Source organism: Stegostoma tigrinum, chromosome 8 (genome assembly GCF_030684315.1).
Source record: "Stegostoma tigrinum isolate sSteTig4 chromosome 8, sSteTig4.hap1, whole genome shotgun sequence".
In the NCBI taxonomy this organism is placed as follows: Eukaryota; Metazoa; Chordata; class Chondrichthyes; order Orectolobiformes; family Stegostomatidae; genus Stegostoma; species Stegostoma tigrinum.
The window spans coordinates 84,056,061-84,075,879 of NC_081361.1; the positions used below are offsets into that span (position 1 = coordinate 84,056,061).

Consider the following 19,819-nt stretch of genomic DNA (forward strand, 5'->3'; position numbering starts at 1 on the left):
TAGGTGTTTGACAGCAGGTTTTCTACATTGATACCAGGAATATGCTCACTGTCTTAAGAGGGAAGATTGGACAGACTAATCTTCTTTTTAATAGAATTCAGTAGAGCAAGAGTTCATTTAATTGAAGTGTACAAAATCCTGAAAGGTCTCAAGAAAGTGGCCGCGGAAAGGATATTTCTTCTACTGGGTGAGCACAGAACAAGAGGACACTGTTTTAAAATGTGTGGGTTCTCTTTCCGGACAGAGTTGAGAGTATTGTGTCACTTTAGGATGCTCAGCCCGAGAAAGAGGTAGAACCAGGATCATTGAATATTTGAAGGATTCCAAAAACAAGTTATTACAATCCCTACAGTGTGGAAACAGGCCATTTAGCCCAAGTCCACACCGTCCCTACCCCTGCATTTCCCTTGTCCAACCCACTTAACCTAAAGATCGCTGAGCACTATAGCATAGCCAATCTCTGGCACTGGGCTTATGTATGGAATATGGTGTGGTGGAAAACACAGGGGACAGAAGCTTCAGAGGCAAAGAAAATTCTGATTTTATTGAGCAAACAAGGAAAATTTAATATATTTACAGCAAACACATCTTTGGACTGTGGGAGGAAACTGGAGCACCCAGAGGAAACCCAGCAGACACGGGGAGAATGTGGAAACTCCACACGGACAGTCATCCAAGGCTGGAGTCGAACCCGGGTCCATGGCGCTGTGAGGCAGCACTAAGCCACTTGCCTTCTCTACAGCTGCTGCCTGACCTGCTGGGGGGCCTATTTCTGCTCCTAATATTCCATAGGGGAGCCTAATCTTTGGATCTGCAAGTGACTCAGCTGTACAGGTTGTGAGTTAGAGGAGTGGAAGACCGATAGTGATGGGGGGGCCTCCATACTCAGGGGATCAGACAGGTGTGTCTGTGCAAGTAAATGTGACTTCAGGATGTTATGTCTTGGAATGGCACCAGGACAGACTTCAGGGAAGAATGGACAGCCAGAGGCCATGGCCCACACTGGTACAAATGACGTAGGTTGGGAGAGGGATGAGGTCCTGAAAGCAGATTTTAGGGAGTTAGGAAGGACATTAAATAGCAAGATCTCAACGGCAGTAATCTCTGGATTACTCCCAGTACCATCAGTTCAGAGCACAGGAATAGGAGGATTGACTGATTGAATAAATGACTAGAGAACTGGTGTAGGAGAGAGGGCATCAGATTCCTGATGGTCTAGAACCAATTCTGAGACAGGTGGGTCCTGTACAAATGGGACATTGAGATTCCAATCAGTGCTGGGCATTGATTGGCCACTCCTCGGAAATTCTTGTTGGGTCAATATGATGTTGTGCAATTGTCTTGACCCCAAAGCAAATTCCTGCCTCTTGTTTCATGCATTCTTAACATTCCCTTCTTTTAGCATTTACACTTAAGGCATAAGAGCGTGGGAGGTATAATTGTAAAGTATCGACTATGATCTAAGCAGCAATCTTGCTGCTAATGGGATTAAGGTAGGGTTTTGAAGACCAGGAACCCATAACTCACAGATATCTCAGACAGGAGTGAGTAATGGAAGTTCAGTATCGAATTGACAGAGCATTTTGACCTCATAAGGACTTAAAGTGCAGTTTGTTTGTTCTACAGCAACCTCTCGCAGAATTTAAATGCTATTTCAAAATGACCCTTATATCGTGATAAAGTGATTATAATCCTAATCTTATTATGGGAAGTAATTGATTCTCCCCAGATCCCTCCGGTTCATTTTATTTTTTTACAGCCCTACTTCGGAGTAGCCTTGAACATAGATGTTTGGGGACATTTTCCCAAATGGTCATGGTGCAGGAGTGGAGTGGCTGATCAGGGCAGGCAAAATGCCGTACTCAGTTCACTCTTTGCAAATCCAATTCAATGTTCACTGCACATCATCTTCTAATCAAACATTAAGTTTGACATAAATATGATTCACCAAATCAAATTTATTATAATTCACAAGTGTTTTCCAACATGTCAGAAGCAGGGACATGGGATTTAATATTAGTAGGATTAAAACTAATGTGCCAGATAGTTTTGTAACAAATGTAGTGATTATACAGGATTTCTTTCTTGCATGAAGAGGTATTTGCTCAAGACCGAGACAGACTAACTCCTGAAGGACAAGGAAATCAAGTGCTATGGGGAAAAGGCATGAAAGTGAAATTTAGGCATAGAGCAGATCAGCCATGATCTTTTGAATCAAAAACAGAAGTTTCTGGAAAAACTCAGTAGGTCTGGCAACATCTGTGAAGAGAAATCAGAGTTAACATTCCGGGTCCAGTGATCCTTCCTCAGAACTGATGGTAGCTAGGAAAATAAGATAATAAAATGTGAGGCTGGATGAACACAGCAGGCCCAGCAGCATCTCAGGAGCACAAAAGCTAGGTTGGCTTATAGGCAGAAGATAGGGCATTAGGAGTAAACGATAGGTGGGGATGGAGCCCAAACAGAGAAAAGAACAGTTAGACCGAAAGGAGTGGATAACAATCTAGCTACGAGGGTGAATAGCTGTTAATGGAGACCCTCCTAGCCAGATCATTATTCACTTCTTCATCTGTCCAACTGTTTTTGTCTTTCTTTGGGGTCTATTGCCACCTATCATTTACACGTAATCCCCTATCTTCTACATACAAATGGACATTTTCATAGCTACTGTCGGTTCTGAGGAAGGCTGGGGCATTATGGAGTAGACACCTGGTGAAAACAGATATCCCTGGACTCTGCATGCAATTTAGCATGGCCAACCTACCTACACATCTTTGGACTGTGGGAGGAAACCGGAGCACCCGGAAGAAACCCACACAGGCACTGGGAGAATGTGCAAACTCCCCTCAGGCAGTTGCCTGAGGGTGGCATCGAAGCTGAGACCCTGGCGCTGTGAGATGGCAGTGCTAACACTGGGTCTAGGCCCAAAACGTCAGATTTTGTGCCCCTAAGATACTGCTTGGCCTGCTGTGTTCATCCAGCTCCACACTTTGTTATCTAACATTGAGCCACCCTTTGTTCATACATTTTTATATTTGTCAAGACTGGTTCTATTGCAGGGTATTGCTCTGTAAGCCAGTAACCTCACTCTCTTGAAGCTACGAGGATGGCAGAAGGTGAACTAAATGTTTCTTTCTCTTTCTTTCTGTAACAGTTCCTACAGTACACAACATATTAGTAGCAATAATTTCATTTTGTAAATTATCTCATCTCCAACTACAGTTGTTAAGTTCTTTCGTAGTTCCCCTCCGCCAGAATACCTTCTGAAATGATATATACTGTTTTGTATTATTGCACTACCCGTTCCCAGGGTGTTGGCTGCCCTCACAAAGTGACATTTTTGGTCCATCTTTAGTTGCCCTGAGAAGGTTAAGGACCTTCTTCTTGGAACTGTTGAAAGCTGCGTGGTGAAGGGGCTTCCCACAAAATTCACTGCCTACTGAAGATCAGGCATACGGCATTCAAGTCAGATCACCCTGTCCTTTACAGGATATTCAGATATGATCTCTGTAAGGTCATTAGAGAGGCCAAGAGGAAATGCTGGACCAAGTTAGAGACCCAAACAAGCCACACAGACACCCACTGTCTGTAGCAAGGCCTACACTACGTAACAAGCTACAAAATGAAGCAGAACAGACCAGCAGACAGAAGTACATACGCTGTGATTTGCTCAATGTACTTTACGCTCGGTTCGAACAAAAGGTCAGTGAAACACTGTCACTTTCCCACACAGCCTCAGATGAACCTGTTCCCTCTGTCACTGCCAGGCACATTAGGTTGGCCTCCCTTGAGAGTAAATCCAAGGAAAGTGCCTGGCCCAGACAAAGACCCTGGCCGTGCACTCAGATCCTGTGTGGGCTAGCTAGCGGGCGTATTCACAGACATCTTTAACCTCCCCTTGCTACAATCTGAAGTTCCCACCTGCTTCAAGAAGATCTCCATCATCCTGGTATCAAAGAAAACACATACAATGTGCCTCAATGACTATCGCTCAGTGGCTCTGACCTCCATAATCATGAAGTGCTCCAAGAAGTTAGTCATGGCCCACATCAACGCTAACCTCCCAGCCTGCCTTGATCCTTTGCAATTGCCTACCAGTGAAACAGATCCACAGCAGATGCCATCTCCCTATCCCCACACTCAACCCTAGAACATCTGGATGATAAGGATACATGCATCAGGCTCCTACTTATTGATTACAGCTCCGCCATCAATGCTATATTCCCAACCAAACTAATCTCCAAACTCCCACACCCAGATCTCAACTCCACCCTCTGCAACCGGATCCTCAACTTCCTGACCCACAGACCACAGTCAGTGAGAATGGGCAACAGCACCTCCTCCAGGACAATCCTCGACACCGCATCCTGCAAGGCTGCATACTCCACCCCCGAGTGTACTCTCTGTGCACTCATGACTGTGTGGCCACATTTCGCCCCATCTCCATCTCCAAGTTCACTCACAATACCACTGTTTCAGGCCAAGATATCAAACATTGACGAAACAGAATACAGGAAAGAGGTGACGTAGTGTAAAAATGACAATTTCTCCCTCATTGGCAGCGAAACTAAACAGCTCAGGAAGAAAGGAGGAGGCCACACCCCTTTCTACATCAATGGAGCAGAGGTGGAGATGGTTGAAACTGCCAAGTTCTGAGGAGTGATGATCACCAACAATCTATCCTGGACCCTCCACAAGGATGTGATGGTCAAGATGACTCAAAAACACCTCTTCTTCCTCAGGAGCCTACTGAAGTTTAGCATTTCCACAAAGACTCTCACCAACTCTTACAGATGCACCATAGAAAGCATTCTATCCAGATGCATCACACCTTGGCATAACAATTGCTTCACCCAGGACTGTAATCAACTACAGAAAGTTGTGAGCACAGCCCAGATCATCACGCAAGCCAACCTTCCCTCTACTGACTCCATCTATACTCAGTGCCTCGTAATGGCAGCCAACAACATCAAAGTCCCTTCCCACCCTGCTTATAATCTCCTCCAACCTCTTCTGTCAGGCAGAAGATACAAAAGCTTAAGTACACATACCAACAAATTCAAGAACAGCATCTTCCCCACTGACATTAGACTTCTGATCGCACCTCCCAAATTTCAAATCTCATGTTGATCTTGGTCTTTTTGCACTTTCTTTGAAGCCGTAACTTCGTATTCCCACCTCTGTTCAATCACCCTAAGATCTTTGTATGATATGAGCTGCCCATACTGCACACAAAACAGAACTTTTCACTGTATATAGGTACATGTGACACCTGTAAATCAAATCAAATCAAATTGTTAAGTTGAGAATTTCAGTAGATTTGCTTAGCAGCCATAACACAGCAGTATATGTTCAGGCTGGCCTGTGACCCGGAAGTGATGGTGTTTCAGGAATGTTACTGCTGTCATTCTCAGTGCTGAGGTCCCAGGATAGATGGTGAGTGGTTGCTGCACTACATCCTGTACTTTGTAAACATGATACTTACGGGTCACTGATGTTGGACAGGGTGTACCTTGAGTGCAGAAGCTCTAACAAGCTGCTCTGTCCTGAATATGGTCAAGCTTCTTAAACATTACTGCAACTGAACATATCATTACATTCCTGAATTGGGCGCTGACATTGGTGAGAGGTTTTGAGGAATTAGGAGCTGAGCCAACCAGGGAAAATATTTTCTCTTCATCTACTGTATCAGTTTCTTTTAATATTCCTAAAAACACTGATCGAGTCACCCTTTAATCTTCTACGTTTCAGCAATACTACCCCAGATTGTGTAATTTTACCTTGTAATTTAACATTCTGGTAAATATAAGATACACTCTCTCCAAAGCCAATGTATCCTCATTAGCTACACTGGCACTATCTCCCACCTCCTCCTCTGGTACATTGATGACTGTATCGGCGCCGCCTCATGCTCCAAAGAGGAGGTCGAACAGTTCATCCATTTCACCAACACCTTCCACCCCAACCTTAAGTTCACCTGGACCAACTCTAATACCCCTCTCTCCTCCCTGGACCTCTCTATTTCTATCTCTGGCAACCACCAGAAAACCGATATCCGTTTCAAGCCCACAGCTACCTAGAATACACCTCCTCCCACCCACCTTCCTGCAAAAATTCCATCCCCTATTCCCAATTGCTTCAACTTCGCCGCATCTGCTCCCAGGATAAGGCATTCCACTCCCGTATATCTCAGATGTCCTCGTTTTCAAGGACCGCAATTTCCCCCCCGCAGTGGTCGAGAATGCCCTCAACCGTGTCTCCCGCATTTCCTGCAACTCATCCCTCACACCCCCTCCTTGCAATAACAACCAAAAGAGAATCCGCCTCGTCCTCACGTATCGCGCCACCAACCTCCGGATACAATGCATCATCATCTGGCATTTCCGCCATCTGCAATCCGACCCCACCACCCAAGATATTTTTCCATCCCCACCCCTGTCTGCTTTCCGGAGAGACCACTCTCTCCGTGACTCCCTTGTCCGCTCCACACTCCCCTCGAACCCCACCACACCCGGCACCTTCCCCTGCAACCGCAGGAAATGCTACACCTGCCCCCACACCTCACCCCTCACCCCTATCCCAGGCACCAAGATGACATTCCACATTAAGCAGATATTCATCTGCACATCTGCCAATGTGGTATACTGCATCCGCTGTTCCCATTGTGGCATCCTCTACATCGGGGAAACCAAGCGGAGGCTTGGGGACCACTTTGCAGAACACCTCCGCTCGGTTCGCAATAAACGGCTGCACCTCCCCGTCACGAACCACTTCAACTCCTCCTCCCATTCCTCAGACAACATGTCCATCATGGGCCTCCTGCAGTGCCACAATGATGCCACCTGAAGGTTGCAGGAACAGCAACTCATATTCCGCTTGGGAACCCTGCAGCCCAATGGTATCAATGTGGACTTCACAAGCTTCAAATCTCCCCTTCCCCCACTGCAGCACAAAACCAGCCCAGCTCGTCCCCACTTCCCTAATCTGTTCTTCCTCTCACCTATCCCCTCCTCCCACCTCAAGCCGCACCTCCATTTCCTACCTACTAACCTCATCCCGCCCACTTGACTTGTCCATCCTCCCTGAACAGACATATCCACTCCCCACCTCCCCACCTACATTCACGTCTACTGGCTTCATCTCCTCCTCTCTAAGTTGTCTGTCTCCTCTCCACCTATCTTCTCCTCTATCCATCTTCGATCCACTTTCCCCTCTCTCCCTATTTATATCACAGCCTTCTTCCCCTTCCCCATTTCTGAAGAAGAGTCTAGGCCTGAAACATCAGTTTTCCTGCTCCTCTGATGCTGCTTGGCCTGCTGCGTCCATCCAGCTCTACACCTTGGTATCTTGTATCCTCACTAAGTTCTCTCTTGTAAACCTCTCCATCTTTTGGATTTTCTGAAAAACCTGTTCTGTGATCATCTGCCTTTCCTTTGGCTTGCTGACAACCTGCGGAGGGGTAATCGGCTCTGGTGATAATGGGAACTGCAGATGCCGGAGAATCCAAGATAATAAAATGTGAGGCTGGATGAACACAACAGGCCCAGCAGCATCTCAGGAGCACAAAAGCTGACGTTTCGGGCCTAGATCCTTCATCAGAGAGGGGGATGGGGTGAGGGTTCTGGCATAAATAGGGAGAGAGGGGGAGACGGACCGAAGATGGGGAGAAAAGAAGATAGGTGGAGAGGAGAGTATAGGTGGGGAGGTAGGCAGGGGATAGGTTGGTCCAGCGAAGACGGACAGGTCAAGAAGGTGGGATGAGGTTAGTAGGTCGGAGATGGAGGTGCGGCTTGGGGTGGGAGGAAAGGATGGGAGAGAGGACGAACAGGTTAGGGAGGCAGAGACAGGCTGGACTGGTTTTGGGATGCAGTGGGTGGAGGGGAAGAGCTGGGCTGGTTGTGTGGTGCAGTGGGGGGAGGGGACGAACTGGGCTGGTTTTGGGATGCATTGGGGGAGGGGGAGATTTTGAAGCTTGTGAAGTCCACATTGATACCATTGGGCTGCAGGGTTCCCAAGCGGAATATGAGTTGCTGTTCCTGCAACCTTCGGGTGGCATCATTGTGGCACTGCAGGAGGCCCATGATGGACATGTCGTCTTAGGAATGGGAGGGGGAGTGGAAATGGTTCACGACTGGGAGGTGCAGCTGTTTATTGCGAACCGAGCGGAGGTGTTCTGCAAAGCGGTCCCCAAGCCTCCCCAAGTCGCACCTCCATTTCCTACCTACTAACCTCATCCCACCTCCTTGACCTGTCCGTCTTCCCTGGACTGACCTATCCCCTCCCTACCTCCCCACCTATACTCTCCTCTCCACCTATCTTCTTTTCTCTCCATCTTCGGTCCGTCTCCCCCTCCCTCCCTATTTATTCCAGAGCCCTCTCCCCATCCCCCTCTCTGATGAAGGGTCTAGGCCTGAAACGTCAGCTTTCGTGCTCCTGAGATGCTGCTGGGCCTGCTGTGTTCATCCAGCCTCACACTTTATTATAATCGGCTCTGGTGCTGCTTTTGAATATTTTTCTGTTAAAGGCAGCATTCAAACCTTGTATACCTTATTGTAGCCACTAGAGGGAGGCAATGGGCCAAGGTCGCTTGAATCTCTGGATTCACAGAGTTTGTAAGAGCTTCATTCTTAAAAATTCACAAGCCATTCAAAATCTTTCATGATTTTTACAACTAATTTTCTCACATCGGACTGTCTTGCTTGGATTACTCAGATCTCTCCTGAAGGACAGCTGCATTCAATTGCTGTACCTGGCTCAAAAACAAAAAGAGAAGTTGCTGGAAAAGCTCAGCAGGTCCGGCAGTATCTGCGGAGAGAAATCAGAGTTAATGTTTCAGGTCTGGGTGACCCTTCTCTGGCTGCCTCTCTTTGTGCACAAGCCAATGGCAGTGTATAGTTCGATCACTGAATTGGATGATTAAGGGGGCAGTCTTAAAGGCCAGCAAATGAGTGGAGGAAAATGAATAAGCAGAAAGGAAAATATCTCAGATTATGGTGGAAGATTTGAAATGCAATGTTAACTGGATAACCAAGGTGGCTGTCTGTGGAGAACAAGGTGAAGTGTAATTGTTAAGTCCATTTGGCTCAATTAGATGAATGAATGTAAGGGGTTGACACTTGCTCTGGGCTGAATTGTGAAACATGTGATGAAAAAAAGTGGCATCCTGTTTTGTTCTTCTGAAATGGAAGGGGAATTCTAGAGAGCGGTGTTAGTGTGAGTCTGTAATTTGGGTGCAGGCACAAGATGGCTGCTGTGCAAGTTGGCAACAAAATGGCTTCCAGCCTGGGAACTGTGAATTCTGCTAGATCTGCTCTTTTAGACTGGGAACTTTGCATTCTGCTAGGGTTGCAGCATAGATAACGCAGTAATGATAAGATAATGCAGTACTAACCATTCTAGCTGACCTTCAGTAGCAAATGTTATGGCGCTAAATGGTGAGACAATTCAGTAACCTAAACATTGTGACAGAAGTTGTTTACCAGTTAATACTATTGGATTAGGTAACTGTCAATGAGGCAACATCATGTATTGATTGGCAATTGATTGAAAACACTATGCGACCACGCCATGTACTCTGCTTTAAGAAAAGTATAAAATGTCTTTGTATTAACCTATGATGTGCAGCTCCTCCAAGAAGTACGGAAGTGCTCAACTTCTGTGATTCTGGATGATCTGTACCCAGCCGATTGAAGAAATAAAGAGTAAAGTTTCGAGGAACCAGACACTGCGATCGTGGAATCGAGAGAGACCCCGGCGAGGGTCCAGATTTACATTAGCTGGCATTCAGTAATCATTCCTAACTAAGATGAATCTCTGTTAATTGCAGCCCCCTCCTATACTTACCTTTTGCTTTGCTGTTTAATCTTCTGATATTAATGTTTGCAATGTTCTCTGGTCTGAAATGTTTCCTGTATCATGTGCCAATAATAGGATATGGGTGTTCAAGGTGTGTATTGACCATAAAACTTAACAACATCAACAAGGTAGTCTCAGAATTAGACTCTTCTGGGGATTTGGCAATGTCGCTCAACATTGATCACAGTCTCCAGCCTATAATCTTACCTCATTGAATAAGCATGTTCTTCAGTTTTCTTCTTCCAATTTCAGTTCCATAATTAATGCCATTTACAGATTTTATTCAAGTCCCTACTGTGACTCCTTGGTTGTTTCATCAACCTCTACTGCCCCCCAGCTTGGCTGTGTGGCAATCATGGCACAATTGTTGTCACTAAATCATAAGCTTCCAAGTTCAGATCCCACACTAGTACTTGAGCATAAGAGTCAGGGCTGATAGTGTAATGCAGTGGAGTATGTAAGGAAGTGCAACCTTTCAGACGCACTGGTCCAAGGTTCTGTCACCCCTCTGGGTGGATGTGATAAATCTCATGGCACTGTTTCACCCCAGAGTCCTGGCCTATGTTTACCCCTCAATCAATGTCACCAGAACAGATATATGGGCTGGGCAGCCTCTTTCTGTGCCAATAAAAAGTCTCCATGACTAATAATCATGTTTCTCCTTTGGGGAGTTTGCTGTATGCTCAGTTTCTTACAGTATAACACTTAAAAGTGTTTAATTAGCTGTAAGGCCCTTTGTGACATCCAGCGGTCATAAAAGCTGCTGCATATGTGCCACACGTTCTTTATATCACTGCATATTTGAAATATCGGTAGATAATACCGACACAAAAATGAAGTCTGTGTCTGATGCAAAGTGAATTAGTGGCTTCCTTACATTTTTATTCCTTGTCTTTTTCCAGAATAAAAAGGGTATTTCCACTGGAAAATCCATTTTCCCGATATCATGGACAGAGCAGAAATGTTGCAATGTTGAAACACTTGACACAAAGCCTCCAGGTAATACTGTGAGTAGCTACATTTGGAACAGAAGATTTTACTGACCTTGCACAACAGATGGTGTTGTTGTGGGACTCTGTATCTATGTTAGCTGGTCCAGTGCATTAGTTCATTGTACTGTGCCTGTGATGAATAAATATTCAAAGCTGTAACTTTGGTAATGGTGAATATTTCCCAGCTGCATAACCCACTTACTTTGTGTTGGTGGTTATGGAGGTTGTGGAATTGTTGAATTGGTCTCACAGCTGGGTATATATGAAATCTGTCTGGAACTGTGTGCTGGATTGTAGCCTTGTCCTGTTGATGCCTAACTGTATCAGCATTATACCAGATCTAAAAGGAAGGTCTCAGTATCTTGCAGCAGTTTGACAGCTGGAGATGACAGGGCAACAAGAAAGTGCCCTGCGCATAATGGTAGTCATATTCTCTGACTTCCAACCTCTCTATCTGCTGAAGTTAGCCTCCCTCATAATGTGAAGACTTAATACAACAGAGTTGAAAAAGAATACCCACATATGTAATACAGGGAGTATTTTGGTTCATGTTAAATTGGGCGTGCATAATATTTTGTTATAACCAAATAGATGTTGCGAAAGTTAATGGCGTATTATGAATATTTCAATATCCTGAATAAAATGTGACACTGCTCAGAAAGGAAATATTTAAAGGTTGTACAAATGTTGAGAGTAGAACGCCCAGGTTTATGATTATTATCGGGATGTATGCTTGTGTTTGTTACATTGACTAGCCACTGATTTAAAAGTGGACTAGAAGACCAATAGATAAAGGACAGCTTTGATAATCTGTCTTTATCAAAAAAGGAGGACGTATATCACGTTATATCTCTCAAAGCCCATTGTTGTTAAGATAAGTTCTGTTAGCAGATGATTAGGTGTCAGGTGAACTTTCACATGTGGCATGTTTGTCTTGATCCATCACGTCACAGGTTGATAGGTCAGAGATTCAATCCATTGTACCCCACAATGACCCCATAGAGATGGTGAGCATCCCAAACCAGCCCAGCTCATCCCCACCTCCCTAACCTGTCCTTCCTCCCACCTAGCCACTCCTCCCACCTCAAGCCCCACTCCCATTTCCAACATACCAACCTCATCCCACCCCCTTGACCTGTCCATTCTCCCTAGACTGACCTATCTGCTCCCTTCCTCCCCACCTATACTCGCCTTTACTGGCTCCATCTCCACCTCTTTGACTTGTTTGTCTCCTCTCCACTTATCTTCTCCTCTATCCATCTTCTATCTGCCTCCCCCTCTCTCCCTATTTTAGATCCCCCTTCCCCTCCCCCATTTCAGAAGAAGGGTCTAGGCCCGAAACATCAGCCTTCCTGCTCCTCTGATGCTGCTTGGCCTGCTGTGGTTCACCCAGCTCTACACCTTGTTATGATCAGAGATGGTGATATACTGGTAAATAACAGCTTAGCCATCAATGCTCAGGACCCGCAAACTGTGAAATTGAATTCAATCTGTTTAAAACTTCAACATGTTCACTAATCTCCATCAGAGATGAGAACCTGTCACCTTTAAACTCCCTGACTACCAGTAATTCACTGATGAGTTTTCTAAAAAGCAAAAATGCCTTCTACAGTAACCTCAAGCCAGTCAATTAAGCAAGCCATATGGAAACCAAATGAGTGTTCATCTTGAGTAGTGGTATTGCCTCTGCCTCTGAGCCAGAAAGTCTGATTTCCAGTACCCCTGCTTCAGAGGTGTGCCTGTATATGTTCAAGTATGTCAATTAAAAATACCTAGTATATGCATCAGCGGTCCTGAAGGGGAGATAGTGGTGAAGTGGTAATGTCACTGATTCTAAGATAATAGGAACTGCAGATGCTGGAGAATCCGAGATAAGAAGGTGTGGAGCTGGATGAACACAGCAGGCCATGCAGCATCTTAGGAGCAGGAAGGCTGACGTTTCGGACCTAAACCCTTCATCAGAAATCAGCTTTCCTGCTCTTAAGATGCTGCTTGGCCTGCTGTGTTCATCCAGCTCTACACCCTGTTATGTCACTGATTCTAGTAATCCAAGGCTAATGCCCTGGGGACGTGGATTCCCAGCTCACTGTGACAGCTTTTCAAATTTAAGGAAGGCAGAGCTGTCCATTTGAGGAACTTTGTAGTGTCCCTACCTCTGAGCTTGAGTTTAAATCCCATCTACATCAGAGAAATGTCATATGATTAAAAATAATTATAATATGAATTACACAAGAAGGTGCCTACTATGAATGAGAATTCTCCGATAGATGTGACCTCACCAGTATTGCTCACGTCCATTGTAGTGAAATATAATTCATTACAAAGTTCTGTAGACCTCACAGTGACGGAGAAGCTAGTAAATACAGCATGGCTTTCTCCCTGGGATCCTTGAACTAAAATTTATCTACTGCTTTGCCCTGAAAGCATTAAATAGGAGTGGGTGAGAGTGGGACAAGTGCAGCCGGTCAAAGATATTTATAGTTTTAAGGCACCACTATCAAGGATGTGAGATACAGAAGATTCCAAAACAAAATGGTTTAACTTTATGTCATGATGACCATTTAAAATTTGCTTCTCCATAACAAATATGAGTTGAGCATGGTTCAGTTTACAGAATGGGGTGGATAAAATCCAGTTATGTTGCTAAAAACTTTTTTATGTAGGAAAATAATTGTTTGTCTTTCATTCAGATTTACACTACTTTGAACTTCTGTACTTTCTCCCGGTGACTTTCCTGCTCGTGATCACACATTAACAATCAGAGAGCAATTTTCAGGAGTGACAGGGTGGTCACACTAATGGGACATGGGGTTGAAAGATTGGGTAATTATCTGAGGAATCGGGAAGAGACAGAGAGCTCAACAAGAATGCTCAGAAAACCTTAGCTTCTCATAAAGATCAGCGACTGCAGCTGTGGCAGGGACAAGAGGGCTAGAGGGTTTGATTCTCCAAAGCAAAAGACGTGTATGCTTCATTGACTCCTTGGTGCTGGGGCATTAGGACATATCAAGTAAATTGGAAAAACTTGAGTGATGGCAGTGAAAGCAAACAGTTATCACGGTTCAGGTAGGAGCCATGAAAGAAGTGAAGATAAGCCTGTAGTTCTGTGAGATGATTTAGGAGCAAATGTCATAGGCAGTAATTTCAGAAATACTTCCTAAGTCACGGGCTAGGAACGGGAAAGGGGCTCAGGGAGATAAATGCATGGCCAAAATAAAATTTGTGAGAAATTCCACTTTGGAGAATAATGTTAGTTTTGTGACAAGACAGTTAGACTGGGAAAGAGGACTGAGAAAATAAAAGCAATGCGAATGAGTTCACAAAAGAAGGAAATATAGATGATGTTGCTGTCCATGCAGAAAGCAATTTACTTACAGGATTAAGGCCTTGAGAAATAAAGGAGCGACAGACATAAACAGAGAGGAAGACTGAACTAAAGGCAGATTAGACAAGAGTGGAAAGTGAGTACTATTTTAAAAGAAATATTTTAAAAGTGTGGGAAGCAATGACATTACAGTAAAATCTATTCTTATAACATTTGCAGAAGTCTGGATTTCAGCTCCCCCAATGTGGCTCATGGGATGGGGAATGTCTAAAATCTAGCATTTGCTTGCAAACAGATGGAGAATGCAAAATAAAATGATCTGGAAGTAATTATATTTGTGAGTTAGACAAGTGAAGAAAGTAGTTAAAGGGACATTACGTGCTCTGAAGAGTTTAATGTTGTCAAGGAAGAGGTACAGACAGAGTCAATGTAGTTGGAGCTTAAATTACTGATTCTGGAAAAAATCTTATCACCAAATGGCTTTGGCTGATGCTCAGACTAACAAGCATCTACCATGACCTCTAACTTTCATTTGTGAAATAGGCCTTCCGATGAAAAACATGCCGCATATTTTTAATAAAACATTGGACCCAATACAGTAATGTTCAAAACACAGACATGATTTGCTGTTCAAGTATACAGCCAATGATAAAGAATGAAACCAGATCATGGTACAACAATGTTAACATTGAAAGATGGGCAGCGTGGGTAAAAATGAATAAATTGGCAAAGTGCATCTGAGGCATCTGTTTCTGGTGTAAGATGAGGTTGATAAATGGGTGACTAACCTGCTCTTCACTTAAATATCTGTAAGGTCAGCCCTCTGTCTCTGACGCTCCATGGAAAATAGCCCCAACTTATTCAGCCTCTACCTACAGCTCACACCCTCCTATCCTGGCAACATTTTGTGAATCTTTTCTGAAACCTATCAAGTTGCACAACATTCTTCGTATAGCAGGGAGTCCAGAACTGAATGCAGTTTTCCAAAAGTGGCCCAACCAATATCCTGTACGGCCGCAACACAACCTCCCAGCTCCTATACTCAATGCAATGATCAAAAAAGGCAAGCATACCAAACACCTTCTTCACTATCCTATCTATCTGTGACGGAACTTTCAAGGAACTATGAACCTGCACCCCGAAGTCTCTGTTCAGCAACACTCCCCAGGACCTTATCATTAAGCATATAAGTCCTGGCCTGATTTGCCTTTCCAAAATGCAGCACCTCACATTTATCTAAACTAAACTCTATCTGCTACACCTTGGCTCATTGGCCCATCTGATCAAGATCCCATTGTACTCTGAGGTAACCTTCTTCCCTGTCGACCACACCTCCAATTTTGGTGTCATCTGCAAACTTACTAATCATTTATATAAATGACGAAAAGCAGCAGACCGAGCACTGATCCACGCTAAAAGAATGGTGAGGGTGTGTGCCCCAAATTTAACCTCTCTTTCCAATTCATGTTTCACACCATGAAATGAAATTGTCTGCACATCAGGAGACCTTGCAGATGAATGGAGGTGAGAAGGGTTTGCCTTATAACGACAATGACGCTCCAATGCTGCTTGTAGGACTGGAGGGAAAATACTGCTGATAGGTTGCCTGTAGACCATTCTTATAATGGGGTACTCTGTCCCAATCCTGTAATTGAATGTCCCAATGTTAAGCTGCCTGGTCATTTTGACATCGCAGACCTGTTTTGGAGCAAGGCTTCTGGTAGCAAGGTGACTCAAAAAGGGAGCTCACTCCTTCCTCCTAGGACTTACCTTCTTATTAAAAAAACAGTTTACTTAGTTTATTTTACATCGGTGGGTCCTGGTGTAGTCACAAAGAGTTCACCTGGAAGGGTGACTGTAGTGGGTGGCTCGGAGACAGGCTAAGAAAACATCAAGGGTCTCATGACAACCTTGGGACCCTAAGTAATCTTTGCTTAATAAGGTTTCTGGCAGATTTCTCCTCCTGCTCCAGACCAAGCTGAGTTGAAATGGCAGACTGTTGGGAACAGGTCTCAAACAGGGCTTGTCCTCATCCTAAGACCAGCACACCCTCTTGTCCCTGCCTACTTGACCTGTCCATCTTCCCTCCCACCTACCCTCCCCATCCCTCGTCACTGACCAACCCCTTTCCCAACACCCTACCTACACTTACCTTTACTAGATTCATCACCACCCCGCTGACCTGTCCATCTTCTCTCCACCTATCTGCTTCACTATCCACCTTCTATCACTGCCTCCCCCTCTCTCTATTTATTTCAGAGCCCCCTTCCCCTCTCCCATTTCTGAAGAAGGTTCCAGACCTGAAACATCAGCTTTCCTGTTCCTCTAATGCTGCCTGGCCTGCTGTGTTCATCCAGCTCCACACCTTGTTATCTCAGACTCTAACATCGGCAGTTCCTACTATCTCTTGTCTGTTGTAAAGTGTGCTCTGCTGACAATCCATGCTCCCAAGTCACCTTTCTCACATGGCATTGAGTGGAAGGAAATGTAAGCCCCTGTCTGATGTTGTCATCCTGTGCTTTTAGATAGCCCTAAGTGAAGAATTTACCACAGAAACACTTTAGCTATGTGTAAGAGCCAGAAAATTGGACAGTGTGGCTACAGTCATGCGCTGGCACCTTTGAATCTTCTGGATATGAAGTTGACAGAGACTTGTGGTTGCTGTAGATCCATGCCTTGACCCAACCAGTTTTATAGCTGCAGTATCATTTGGATAATATTGCCACACTCTCAGTTTATCAGGTGGGCATATGAATGTTAGCTACAGTGAATCACTGAGCTCTTTTGTACACATAACTATTAAAAAGAGAAGTAAATGGCATTGCAAATATTGAAATTCTATGCTTTGCGATCAGTTTTATAGCGTGCTAGCTATGTTGATTTTAAGAGCTCTTTTGATACTGGTACCATTAGGTCAGATCAAGGGCAACCCAGAATCTCTTGCATCATCGTGTAGACTATCTGATTAGACGTGTTTTACATTCCTGATCACCCTCTGTCCAAAGTCATATGTAGTAGTAATCCCAGCAGTGATGGGAATAAGGTTCCAGAGCAACTCTAATGGACTTTAATTCCCATTCCAGTCGGATTATATCAGTTTGTTGGCAGAGCCCACATGGAAAATATTGGGTGTAACTTTTAAGGGACAGCATTAACATGCTGAAGTGTTCTAGTTGCTCACCATATACTATGAGTTGATGGAATTGAAATGCTAATCCGAGGTAAAACCAAGAACATGGTATTTAAAAACTTTTCTCCCTCTTCAGAGATGAGGTTTCCATTTAAAAATAAACATGGCAAATCAATTTTGAGATATGTGATGTGCCCACCACTCCAGATTTTGAGATATGTGATGTGCCCACCACTCCAGATTTTGAGATATGTGATGTGCCCACCACTCCAGATTTTGGGCTCCGTCTGATTAACTGTATTGACCTTTTATTTGATCCTGTGTATTTCCAGATTCTAATTTAAGTTTTTACGCAGTGAGCAGTATCTAGTCATTCTGCAATGGCTGAACATCCAAATTTTCATTTGTGTGTGGATCTCATTTTTAAATTCATTCACGTGGTATGGGTGTCACTGGCTGGCCAGGAGTGATTGCCCATTCATAGTTTGCCTCAAGAAGTTAGTGGTAAGCTGCTTTCTTGATATACATCTGCTGCAGATTGACTCCTAATGTTGTTAGAAAGAGAAGTTCAGGATACAGACCCAGTGACACCGAAGAAACGCCAACATATTTCCATGACCGGACGATGAGTGGCTTGGAGGTGAACTTGCAGGTGATGGTGTCCCCATGTATTTGCTGCCCTTGTCCTTCTAGCTGGTTGAGGTTGTGGGTTTCGAAGGTGCTGTGTAAGGAATCTTAGTGAATTTCTGCTGCAGTTGGTACGACTGCTATTACTAGGCATTGGTAGTGAAGGTAGTGTATGTTTGTTAGTGTCATGCCAATCAATGTCTGCTTTATCTTGGCTGGTGTCAAGCGTTTTGAGTGTTATGGGAGCTGCACTCATTCAGGCAACTTCAATCAAATTCCTGGTTTGAGCCTTGTGGTTGGCTTTGGAGATTAAAGCTTTGGGGTGGTATGGTGGCTCGTTGGTTAGCACTGCTGCACAGAGCCAGAGATCCAGGTTCGATTCCAGTCATGGGCGACTCTGTGTGGTATTTGCACATTCTCCCCGCGTCTGCGTGGCTTTACTTTGGGTGCTCTGGTTTCCTCCCACAATCCAAAGATGGGTAGGTTAGGTGGATTAGCTATGCTAAATTGCCTGTAGTGTCCAGGGATGTGCAGGCTCGGTGGGTTAACCATGATAAATGTGGGGCTGCAGGGACAGGATGAGGAACTCTTGGAGTGCTGGTGTAGACCCAGTGAGGCGAATGGCTTCTTTCTGCACTGTCGGGATTCTATGAATAATGAGTATACGTGTTCATTGCAAGATTCCTAGCTTCTGACCTGTTCTTGTAGCCACAGTACTTATATAGCTGGTCTGGCTCAATTTCTAGTTAATGATAAACCTCAGAATATTGATAGTGGGGGATTGAAAATGAGCAGGATGGTGTCATTCAAAAGTTCAATCAGTTCATTGTTTGGTGTAGCTCCATCACATATAGTTTAAAGAAACATTACACCATCAGGATAGGCTTAGATCCAAGATAATGGGAACTGCAGATGCTGGAGAATCCAAGATCCAAGTTGTCTTAACCTTTCACTTGGAAAGTGTCCACACAAGATACTGGTACTGGAAGAACTAAATCCCAAATTTCCTGGAGCACAGTTCTTTCCAAGTTGAATATGAAGCAGATGAATCTCAAACATCCGCAACATTTGGGACACCATTTGGACAGTATTGTTTCCAATGGTTACCATTTGGGCTCTCAGCAAGTCTAGGCCTATTCCACCGATACATAGGTAGATTAATTGAAAGTATTCTGGGCTGTGTTTGACAAAACCATGATCATGGGCAAGAAGACAAAAGCAGAGATTGACTACAACCATCACCCACTGATGGGAGCAGTACAATGCCAAGTGTTAACAGCAGCATGAATGACAAGGACAGCATCAGCCAGGTAAACTTCATTTAATCTGCGCATGGAGTTTATCTTGGTCAAAGTAATGCTGAAGATGTTAAGCAAATGCTGACCCCACAGGATAATTGCCTCAGATTTTTAAAATTTCCTCTCATTGTATGTTCCCAGCTTCATGAATTCTGAGAGATTTGCTCAAAAGAGCATTCTCTATGTGTGGATGTCAAATACCAAAACATCTTCAATTTTCTCAAGCAACTCCTGTCATCATAACCTTACTTGTGGCAATATCACGTCCCCTGGAAAGACATGATTCTTGGAATGCTTAATCACAATAAGGTCTGTGTGCAAGGCCTTTGCAAGATTAGAAACCTAATTCCTTTGGCTTGAAAACTCTGTTAGCTGCACAAGCCAACTGTTCCGACGCTGAGCATGAGACAATATTTGATATCATGCATCACGCCTATTTATTTGGCAAGCAGCTCAACCATTGAAACAGAATATAAGCCATTAGAAATGATCTGCTGCAAACTGCTAATATTTCCACCTACTTATCAAGGTGCAAGAATATGACTTTGGAGTGAGGTAGAAACCAGGTGTCGGGATAATTATGACTGACATG

The 19,819-nt window shown here is 44.3% G+C and overlaps 1 protein-coding gene and 1 long non-coding RNA gene across 5 annotated transcripts in view; one reads left to right on the forward strand and one right to left on the reverse strand.

Annotated features, from left to right (window-relative positions):
- Positions 1–19,819, reverse strand: part of LOC125456346 (choline transporter-like protein 3) — a 195,778-nt gene that overhangs the window by 134,963 nt on the left and 40,996 nt on the right. Inside the window, exon 2 of one of the 3 annotated variants that reach the window (XM_059648057.1) lies at positions 10,900–10,977. The exons of 1 other annotated variant lie outside the window; for it this stretch is intronic. The gene's annotated coding sequence lies outside the window, so the exon portion shown is untranslated. Of the gene's footprint in view, positions 1–5,485; positions 5,507–10,899; positions 10,978–19,819 lie in introns of those variants that run through there. One more of the 3 variants, XM_059648059.1, reaches the window with a different exon arrangement.
- LOC125456275 (uncharacterized) overlaps positions 8,853–19,819 on the forward strand; it is a 200,273-nt gene continuing 189,306 nt past the window's right edge. For both annotated transcript variants that reach the window (XR_009446077.1, XR_009446076.1), the window contains exons 1-2: positions 8,853–9,054; positions 10,758–10,854. This is a non-coding gene — a long non-coding RNA (uncharacterized LOC125456275). The remainder of the gene's footprint in view (positions 9,055–10,757; positions 10,855–19,819) is intronic.